Source organism: Pan paniscus, chromosome 18 (genome assembly GCF_029289425.2).
Source record: "Pan paniscus chromosome 18, NHGRI_mPanPan1-v2.0_pri, whole genome shotgun sequence".
Taxonomy (NCBI): Eukaryota; Metazoa; Chordata; class Mammalia; order Primates; family Hominidae; genus Pan; species Pan paniscus.
This window is the reverse complement of record NC_073267.2, coordinates 39,164,766-39,175,128: the sequence shown is the minus strand read 5'-3', so window position 1 is coordinate 39,175,128 and position 10,363 is coordinate 39,164,766.

The window sequence follows — 10,363 nt, the reverse complement described above, 5'->3', positions numbered from 1 at the left end:
TTTTTGAGCTATACGGCCTTTCCTACAGTAATAGTAGTTTAAATACATTAAAATATTTAAACTATCTTTAAGAAACATGTACATTTTATTCAGCCTTTCAACAGAATAAAGCCCGTTTCTTAGGATCTCTGAGCTCCTTTTGAAGTGCTATAATTTCCATCAATACTTAGGGTACAAATTATTGTACCCTATTAATGCTAATTGTGGATTAGGAAATATATTGGAAATAATAAAAATTAAAATAATATAATATTAATAAAATACATGAAGCCTCCAATATAAAACAAAAAGATACATACACAAAGAAACCCATTTTTCATTAATTAATGCTTCAATTAAATAAATCTTTCAAGGTAACTAATGAAAGGTTTTACTTGATTTCATGTAAATTGATATAGAGAAGTTAAAACGGATCTTGAAAGACATTTTGACGATGGCAAATTAGAAACATATTAATCAAACACAGTCAGAAACTTTAATCGCCCCACATCCTCCCCATTCACTGTAACAAATACTTAGCATAGTAGCAAATCACAGCATAATCCTTGGGAAATGTTTTACAATTTAATTTTGAAAATACATGATACAGCAACATGTCAAGTCTAATGTTAATACAAAATACTCTTTTCAGTAGCCCAATATTTTAAAAGTATAATATTTTATATTAATTATGTTAAATTTCTTGTTGACAATATATACAAAGCTAGCACAGGCTTTTTAAAAGACAATAAAAACTTAACTGTGTGTAGAATCTTGCTATAGAGGTAGCTATTAAATGACACAGGACAGAATCCTAAAATTGCTATAACATTTTACCCCATATGCAATAAACAGAAACACTGTGGTGTTCCAAGGCTGAATCAGTTGGCTCCCAGAGTGAGTAGCAATAAGAAAGCATGTTTTATTATGGATGTCATGGAGACCGTGTTAAAACTCAAGAGTCATAGGCAGTCAGCAGCAATGGGTCAATAATGTGCCCAGAGACACTGTGTAGATAATCAACAAGGCCCAAGGTTTTCTCAGCACTGCACACAGCCCAACCGCAAATTAATACAGCCAGGGAAGGACACTGTCCAGCTCCACTTCCCACAGTACACTATGGCTGCTCTAGGGAAAAGACCCCCAAAATGAAAATAAAGCAAACTGGTTGTGCAACTGGCAACCAACTAACCTTTTAACGGAATCACAAATTCATCCTTCAAAGAGCCTTCCAAAAAAAATCCAAACACTATTCAGTGTAAAGTCTGCCTAAAAATGAAACCACAGGAAGGTTTCATTTTAAAAGTGCTGCATAAGGCCAGGCACGGTGGCACAGGCCTGTAATCCCAGCACTTTGGGAGACCAAGGCGGGTGGATCACCTGAGGTCAGAAGACTGAGACCAGCCTGACTAACATGGTGAAACCCCGTCTCTACTAAATACCAAAAATTAGCCAGATGTGGTGGTGGGTGCCAATAATCCCAGCTACTTGGGAGGCTGAGGCAGGAGAATCGCTTGAACCTGTGAGGCAGAGGTTTCGGTGATCCAGGATCTCACCACTGCACTCCAGCCTGGGCAACAAGAGCGAAACTCTGTCTCAAAAAAAAAAAAAAATATATATATATATATATATATATACACACATATGAAAAGGACAAACATGGTCTTATGAAGTATTTCAGTTTTTTAAATTAATTAATTTATTTTTATTATTTTATTTTATTTTTGAGACGGAGTTTCTCTCTTGCCCAGGCTGGAGTGCAGTGGAGCGAATTCCGCTCACTGCAACCTCTGCCTCCCAGGTTCAAGCGATTCTCCTGCCTCAGCCTCTAGAGTAGCTGGAATTACAGGGCATGTGCCACCACGCCTGGCTAATTTTGTATTTTTAGTAGAGACGGGGTTTCTCCATGTTGGTCAGGCTGCTCTCGAACTCCTGACCTCAGGTGATGCTCCTGCCTCAGCCTCCCAAAGTGCTGAGATTACAGGCATGAGCCACTGTGCCAGGACTCATTTTTTATAGTCTTAAAGTTTAACCAAAATTTTTGTGAGTGAAATATTCTAGTTTGGGAGATTTTACTGTTAACCTTGGGGTATAGTATTGCTAGTGATCAAAGAGATTATTCTTACATTTATAATTAAAAGAGTAAATGAGTGTCGGGTGCGGTGGCTCACACCTGTAATCCCAGCGCTTTGGGAGGCCAAGCCTAGAGAATCACGAGGTCAGGAGTTCAAGACCAGTGTGGCCAACATAGTGAAACCCCATCTCTACTAAAATTACAAAAATTAGCCAGGTATGGTGGCACACACCTGTAGTCCCAGCTACTCAGGAGGCTGAGGCAGGAGATTCACTTGAACCCGGCAGGCAGAGGTGGTGGTGAGCCGAGATGGCGCCAGTGCACTCCAGCCTGGGCAACAGAGCGAGACTCCATCTCAAAAAAGAAAAAATAAAAATGAAACAGTAAATGAGAATTCAAAAACTACTACATTTTAGAAAGTGTGAATTACATTTGAATGACTTTGTTTCCAAAAAGGGAACATAACATTTAAATGTATTCTGTAGGTTCTGAGGACATTTTGTCAACAGTTTTTGTATATGACACCTTGATAAATATATGATGCTAATATTTTACATGTTTCAGTAAAAATGTATGAGTAGGAATATGTTGATGTATTATTTCTCAAGAAAAAGGTAATTCATCACATCCGTCATTTTGTTAATCATTAGGTATTATTTCTAAGTTACTATGTAAAGCCATCTTTCTTGAAACATGAAGAAAAGGTGCTGGAAGAAAAAAGGATAGTGAAAAATTTTAAGGTCTATTTCTTCATTTTTACAACTCAGGTTTTTTCTTTTCAAGTAGATAAAATAGTATCTTTAAGCATTAAAATGTGCCCTAGCTCAAGATTGAGATAACTGTAAACATTCCTCTAACGTGTCAAGGGAAGAGTTGCAATATGTTCCTATTGTTATAATATCAAAAGAATAGTAAAAAAGAAAAAACTACAATTGTGTAAAATGGCATGTAACTGAATTTAAGAAACACATCACTGCCCTTTAATAACATTTTAATTGTATTTTAAAGAAATGTTCTCTGTTCATTCTAGTGATTAGGCCATCTTGTTTTTCTTTTATTTACTGACAATTATTTATAGGTATTGAGGAAAACAGTTCTATATTGTTTAGTAAGATGCTACCATAAGAATACTCCAAAATTATCATTATTCTGGGGACATGTTTTTTGACTAATAAGAATACGAATTAAAAAATAATTCCTTTGTTGATGGTTATTATTTTTTACTATTAGAAAACTGACAGGGATGGCCGGGCATAGTGGCTCACACCTGTAACCCCAGCACTTCGGGATGTTAAAGCGAGCAGATCACTTGAGGTTAGGAGTTCGAGACTAGCCTGGCCAATATGGTGAAACTCTGTCTTTAGTAAAAATACAAAAAAATTAGCCGGGCGTGGTAGCAGGCGCCTGTAATCCCAGCTACTTGGGAGGCTAAAGCAGGAGAATCGCTTGAACCCGGGAGTTCCAGAGGTTTGAGTGAGCCGAGATCGCCGCCACTGCACTCAATCTGGGTGATAGAGCGAGACTCAGTCTCAATATAAAATAAAATAAAATAAAATAAAAAAGTTTGGCTACTTGAAATTTTAAAATTTACATTTGGCTCACATTTTATTTTAGAGGATTGTCTCCTTTTTAAAAATCTCAGGCTGCCTGCTCAAAGGACCAGAAGCTAGGAAGTTCATAAAATCTGAAATTGTTAAATAATCGTTACTATATTCTTTTCATTTGCGAATAGCCATATAATATGTTATTTATAAATGCACATCACCTTGTACACAAGGTTAAATGCAAATACACTCCCGGTTGGTCCTAGCTCAGCTCAGGGAGGAAGCCCTGCCTGAAAAGGTTGCAGCCCAGGCTGTCACTCTTTCTTCATTCAGCCCAGTGTCTGGTCAAGTCTTCTGTCACTCAGGGACTGAAGGGGCGGGCCTTACGCGTTATCCAGTCAGAGACTCTAAACTAGGAACAGTCCAGTAAGACACGCAGCTGGAAGGCACAGGACGGCTTCCGGGATTTGTCGGGTCATTTGTCTCTTCCTGCAGCCAGAGCTCCTGGTCTCGTCTTCACTGCTCTGTGTCCTCCGCTTCTGGAGACCCAGTCTGTGTGACACTGTGACCTGCAAGTATTGGGAGATCCACAGCTAAGACGCCAGGACCCACTAGGAAACCTAGAAATGGTGAGAGTGCCGGGTCCGACATCTCCAGAGAGGGGGAAGGGGCTGGTTGAAAGCTGTCGGAAGTGGCTGTAGCGGGACTCAGGCCTTCCAGCAGTCAGCTCCAAAATCTGAGGCGCCGAGTTCACCTTGGTGCAGCTCGGCCCTCAGTCCCCTTCAGCCGTAAGATGGCGGCTGGGCGGACAGGCGGGACCCCGGGCGTCCTGTCTCTTACCTGCGTAGTAACTATGCCCGGCCTGGAGTCCTCTCTGGGCAGCTCTGCACCCACCGCGCCACATCTCTCCCCGATTGTGCAGGGACCACGGGAGGGTAGTCAGGGGAGAATCCTGACTCGGGGTGCGGGGTTCATGAAGCGGAGAGCTTTCGTTCCCTCTTTTCTCTTATGAAAAGTTTATGGCAGTCACCGCAAACATATTAAATAATTTATTCAAACAGTGGTTCAAAAATTGTAGAGCACCCAGCTATGGTTTGTAGTTTGTGGTCTATGGTAGAGGGTTTAAGAGAAGACTTTTATAAGGTGCATGATGAAAAAAACCCACATTCATTAATCGGTTAGGTACAGTTAGGTAGTTGGTTGGTTTGAGTTGGAGTCTCGCTCTGTCGTCCAGGCTGGAGTGCAGTGGCGCGATCTCGGTTCACTGCAAGCTCTACTCACGGGTTCACGCCATTCTTCTGCCTCAGCCTCCAGAGTAACTGGGACTATAGGCGCCCGCCACCGCGCCCGGCTAATTTTTTGTATTTTTAGTAGAGAGGGAGTTTCAACGTGTTAGCCAGGATGGTCTCGATCTCCTGACCTCGTGATCCGCCCGCCTCGGCCTCCCAAAATGCTGGGATTACAGGCGTGAGCCACCGCGCCCGGCCACAGTTAGGTACTTTCTTAATTTCCACGCTGAGCGTACTAATTGCCTGGTTATGCAATCACAGGTTACTTGGCAGTTAATAGTTGGTTAGGTCTGAATTTTGTTTCCCCCAATGTAGTAGTAATTTACAGAAAAAAAAAAATGTTCCAGTTAGATTTTTTTTTAAGTCAAAATCCAAAAACTAGAGCCACATCAGTCTCATTGCCTGCCACTTAGCTATTTTCGCACTCCACAGGGGAATGATTTTCCCTGCGTTTTTCACATGCGTCCCAAGCAACCTCTCAAGTTAACCCCCCACCACCCTGCATTCCTTCTTCCTAACTCTGGCTTGCAGTAAAATACTAAATTTCCTCTTCTTTTTGACATTCCCAAATGCCAATTTCCCCTCCCTAATTCACATTATCAACTATTTGTCCCTTAGTGTACATTTTAGATATCGTATTTTAATTAATCATTTTTAAAAAATTAAGATGGAGTCTCAGTTTGTCACTCAGGCTGGAGTGCAGTGGCGGGATCTCTGCTCACTGCAGCCTTTGCCTTCCGCGTTCAAGCGATTCTCGTGCCTCAGCTCTTGAGTAGCTGGGATTACAGGCGCGTGCCACCACGCCTGGCTAATTTTTGTAGTTTTAGTAGAACCGTGGTTTCACCTTGTTAGCCAGGCTGGTCTCGAACTCATGACCTCAAGTGATCTGTCCACCTTGGCCTCCCAAAGTGCTGTGATTACAGGTTTGAGCTACTGCACACGGCCATGAATTAATCATTTTTTGACAAAGCATTGGATGGGGCTTTTGCAAAGATGTGTTTGAAAAATATTTCCCCTGAGAAGAAAGTGAAGTATAATCCCCTGACACTGTATTGTTAAAAAAAAACAAAACAAACAAACAAAAAAAACTTTGTCTCTCTTTTATCTTCTCTATGTACAGAGGTCTTATCAGAATGTTTTTGGGTCAAGGTTTCCCTTGGGAAACTTTTGGGATTATTTGTTTTCAGCCACCCTTGAGTTTTTCCTGGTCTTGGGTTTCAGTATTGTTTGGGGATAAACCAAGATACCCACCACAGTTATGTCTGCTAGAGTGTCTAGTAAATATCAGCTCCTGGGTTATATTCTCTCATAGGAAAACCTGAGGTATGGCGTGTAGCCTCTCAAGGAAAACCTGAGGTGTATGGCGTGTAGCCTCTCAAGGAAGCAGGTGCATGCCCTAGGGCTGACAGGAATCACCTAGTGTACTTAGTTTTTTGAAAAGCTAACCCCTTGAGACATTAAAACTGTCTTTACCCAACCCAGCTTCCATTTCTTGGAGACACATTGCTGGTCAGCCAATCAGATGCTGGTATTGAGGGAAAAACATAGAAATAATTTCTGCCCCCTGGATTTTTTTAAGGAGACAGAAGAATAGTGAAATAAATAGTTAAAGAAAAATAGTGAACAATTTGTGAAAGAAAAATATGGCATCCCAAAAGTCAAAAACAACCTGACCCCAGTGAGATGGTGCAAGAACTTGGAAATAAAACGCATCTGAGGCACTCACTGGGGCATACATAGTGCAGTGTCTCCTGAGATGGTGGTTATTGAGCACTTAATTGAGCAGGATGGGGTGGGAGAATCTCTCAAGTGATTGAATGGCCTTACTTGACACATGAGTAAGGCACATTTGTTTTTTAATCAGTGCTGCCACTCTCTAGGCTTATCACCTGTAAAAGATTTGTTCACTTATTTGGACCTCAGTTTTTAATTTAAGTTGCATTATATTAGTAGGGCTTGAAAGGTAAAAAAATATATATATATTTGCAAATGGCATAAAAGAGGTGGGTTTCAGAAAAAAAATAATATCTAATCATATATTCCATTTGTTGAAAATTCTCATTTACCTTTTTCTTTCCCAACGTTGAGTTTTGAAATTTTCTCAGGTGTGTCTTTTATGGCTTGGTGATTTCAAACAGAATTTTAAGGCTTAGCTTTTAGAATGCTAGCTATGAAGGAAAAGAACAGGAAAAAATCTTCCATTTTGGCTGTAGAAAATGAATACATTTCCACAAGAAAATGTGGTAGATAACTGAGTTACATAGATTCATGAAAACATTAGTTCCTCTTCTTTCAGGGTACGTTTGTGACAGCAACTATCTCTGTTCTATATCTCTTTATCTTGATTTCTGAGTTTCATGCTAAATTTTATTAGATGAAACTTGGCACCTCCTAGAAGTGTTCCCATGTGACTAATTGTTTACTACATGATTTTTAATTGAAATAATTCAATAATAAATTTATTGTTTGAAAAGAATAGACACTTTTGATTTTCTTATTGAGGTATGAAATGTAGACACCTTAAAATTTCCTTCCCTTATATGAATACTGTGTTTGAGTAATTTTGTTGGATTTTACAGTTTCAAAAGCCAGGTGAATAACTCTGAGATGCAAATTAAAGCTTGAGCCCATTTACTCTAAGCTAAGGCTAATATTGAGCCTGCAAAAAGATTTTATGAAATGCCCAATTAGTTCTTTCTGGGGAGCCTCCTGTGCAGGTGTGAGATGGTATCTCATTGTGGTTTTGATTTGCATTTCTCTGATGGCCAGTGATGATGAGCATTTTTCCATGTGTTTTTTTGGCTGCATAAATGTCTTCTTTTGAGAAGTGTCTGTTCATATCCTTCACCCACTTTTTGATGGCGTTGTTTGTTTTTTTCTTGTAAATTTGTTTGAGTTCATTGTAGATTCTGGATATTAGCCCTTTGTCAGATGAGTAGGTTGCAAAAATTTTCTCCCATTCTGTAGATTGCCTGTTCACTCTGATGGTAGTTTCTTTTGCTGTGCAGAAGCTCTTTAGTTTAATTAGATCCCATTTGTCAATTTTGGCTTTTATTGCCATTGCTTTTGGTGGTTTAGACATGAAGTCCTTGCCCATGCCTATGTCCTGAATGGTATTGCCTAGGTTTTCTTCTAGGGTTTTTATGTTTTTAGGTCTAACATGTAAGTCTTTAATCCATGTTGAATTAATTTTTGTATAAGGTATAAGGAAGGGATCCAGTTTCAGATTTCTACATATGGCTAGCCAGTTTTCCTAGCACCAATTATTAAATAGGGAATCCTTTTCCCATTTCTTGTTTTTGTCAGGTTTGTCAAAGATCAGATAGTTGTAGATATGCGGCATTATTTCTGAGGGCTCTGTTCTGTTCCATTGGTCTATATCTCTGTTTGGGTCCCAGTACCATGCTGTTTTGGTTACTGTAGCCTTGTAGTATAGTTTGAAGTCAGATAGAGTGATGCCTCCAGCTTTGTTCTTTTGGCTTAGGATTGATTTTGGCAATGTGGGCTCTTTTTGGTTCCATATGAACTTTAAAGTAGTTTTTTCCAATTCTGTGAAGAAAGTCATTGGTAGCTTGATGGGGATGGCATTATATCTATAAATTACCTTGGGCAGTATGGGCATTTTCACAATATTGATTCTTCCTTCCCATGAGCATGGAATGTTCTTCCATTTGTTTGTATCCTCTTTTATGTCATTGAGCAGTGGTTTGTAATTCTCCTTGAAGAGGTCCTTCACATCCCTTGTAAGTTGGATTCCTAGGTATTTTATTCTCTCTGAAGCAGTTGTGAATGGGAGTTCACTCATGATTTGGCTCTCTGTCTGTTATTGGTGTATAACAATGCTTGTGATTTTTGCACATTGATTTTGTATCCTGAGACTGCTGAAGTTGCTTATCAGCTTAAGGAGATTTTGGGCTGAGACAATGGGGTTTTCTAGATATACAATCATATCATCTGCAAACAGGGACAATTTGACTTCCTCTTTTCCTAGTTGAATGCCCTTTATTTCCTTCTCCTGCCTGATTGCCCTGGCCAGAACTTCCAACACTATGTTGAATTGGAGTGGTGAGAGAGGGCATCCCTGTCTTGTGCCAGTTTTCAAAGGGAATGCTTCCAGTTTTTGTCCATTCAGTATGATGTTGGCTGTGGGTTTGTCACAGATAGCTCTTATTATTTTGAGATACGTACCATCAATACCTAATTTATTGAGAGTTTTTAGCATGAAGGGTTGTTGTATTTTGTCAAGGCCTTTTCTGCATCTGTTGAGATAATCATATGGTTTTTGTCATTGCTTCTGTTTATATGCTGGGTTATGTTTATTGATTTGCATATGTTGAACCAGCCTTGCATCCCAGGGATGAAGCCCACTTGATCATGGTGGGTAAGCTTTTTGATGTGCTGCTGGATTCGGTTTGCCAGTATTTTATTGATGATTTTTGCATCGATGTTCATCAGGGATATTGGTCTAAAATTATCTTTTTTTGTTGTGTGTCTGCCAGGCTTTGGTATCAGGATGATGCTGGCCTCATAAAATGAGTTAGGGAGGATTACCTCTTTTTCTATTGATTGGAATAGTTTCAGAAGGAATGGTACCAGCTCCTCCTTGTACCTCTGGTAGAATTCAGCTGTGAATCCATCTGTTCCTGGACTTTTTTTGGTTGGTAAGCTATTAATTATTGCCTCAATTTCAGAACCTATTATTGGTCTATTCAGAGATTCAACTTCTTCCTGGTTTAGTCTTGGGAGAGTGTATGTGTTGAGGAATTTATCCATTTCTTCTAGATTTTCTAGTTTGTTTGCGTAGCGGTGTTTATAGTATTCTCTGATGGTAGTTTGTATTTCTGTGGGATCAGTGGTGATATTCCCTTTGTCATTTTTTATTGCATCTATTTGATTCTTCTCTCTTTTCTTCTTTATTAGTCTTGCTAGTGGTCTATCAATTCTGTTGATCTTTTCAAAAAACCAGCTCCTGGATTCATTGATTTTTTGAAGGGTTTTTTGTGTCTCTATTTCCTTCAGTTCTGCTCTGATCTTAGTTATTTCTTGCCTTCTGCTAGCTTTTGAATGTGTTTGCTCTTGCTTCTCTAGTTCTTTTAATTGTGATGTTAGGGTGTCAATTTTAGATCTTTCCTGCTTTCTCTTGTGGGCATTTAGTGCTATAAATTTCCCTCTACACACTGCTTTGAATGTGTCCCAGAGATTCTGGTATGTTGTGTCTTTGTTCTCGTTGGTTTCAAAGAACATCTTTATTTCTGCCCTCATTTCGTTATGTATCCAGTAGTCATTCAGGATCAGGTTGTTCAGTTTCCATGTAGTTGAGTGGTTTTGAATGACTTTCTTAATCCTGAGTTCTAGTTTGATTGCACTGTGGTCTGAGAGACAGTTTGTTATAATTTCTGTTTTTTTACATTTGCTGAGGAGTGCTTTACTTCCAACTATATGGTCAATTTTGGAATAGGTGTGGTGTGGCGCTGAGA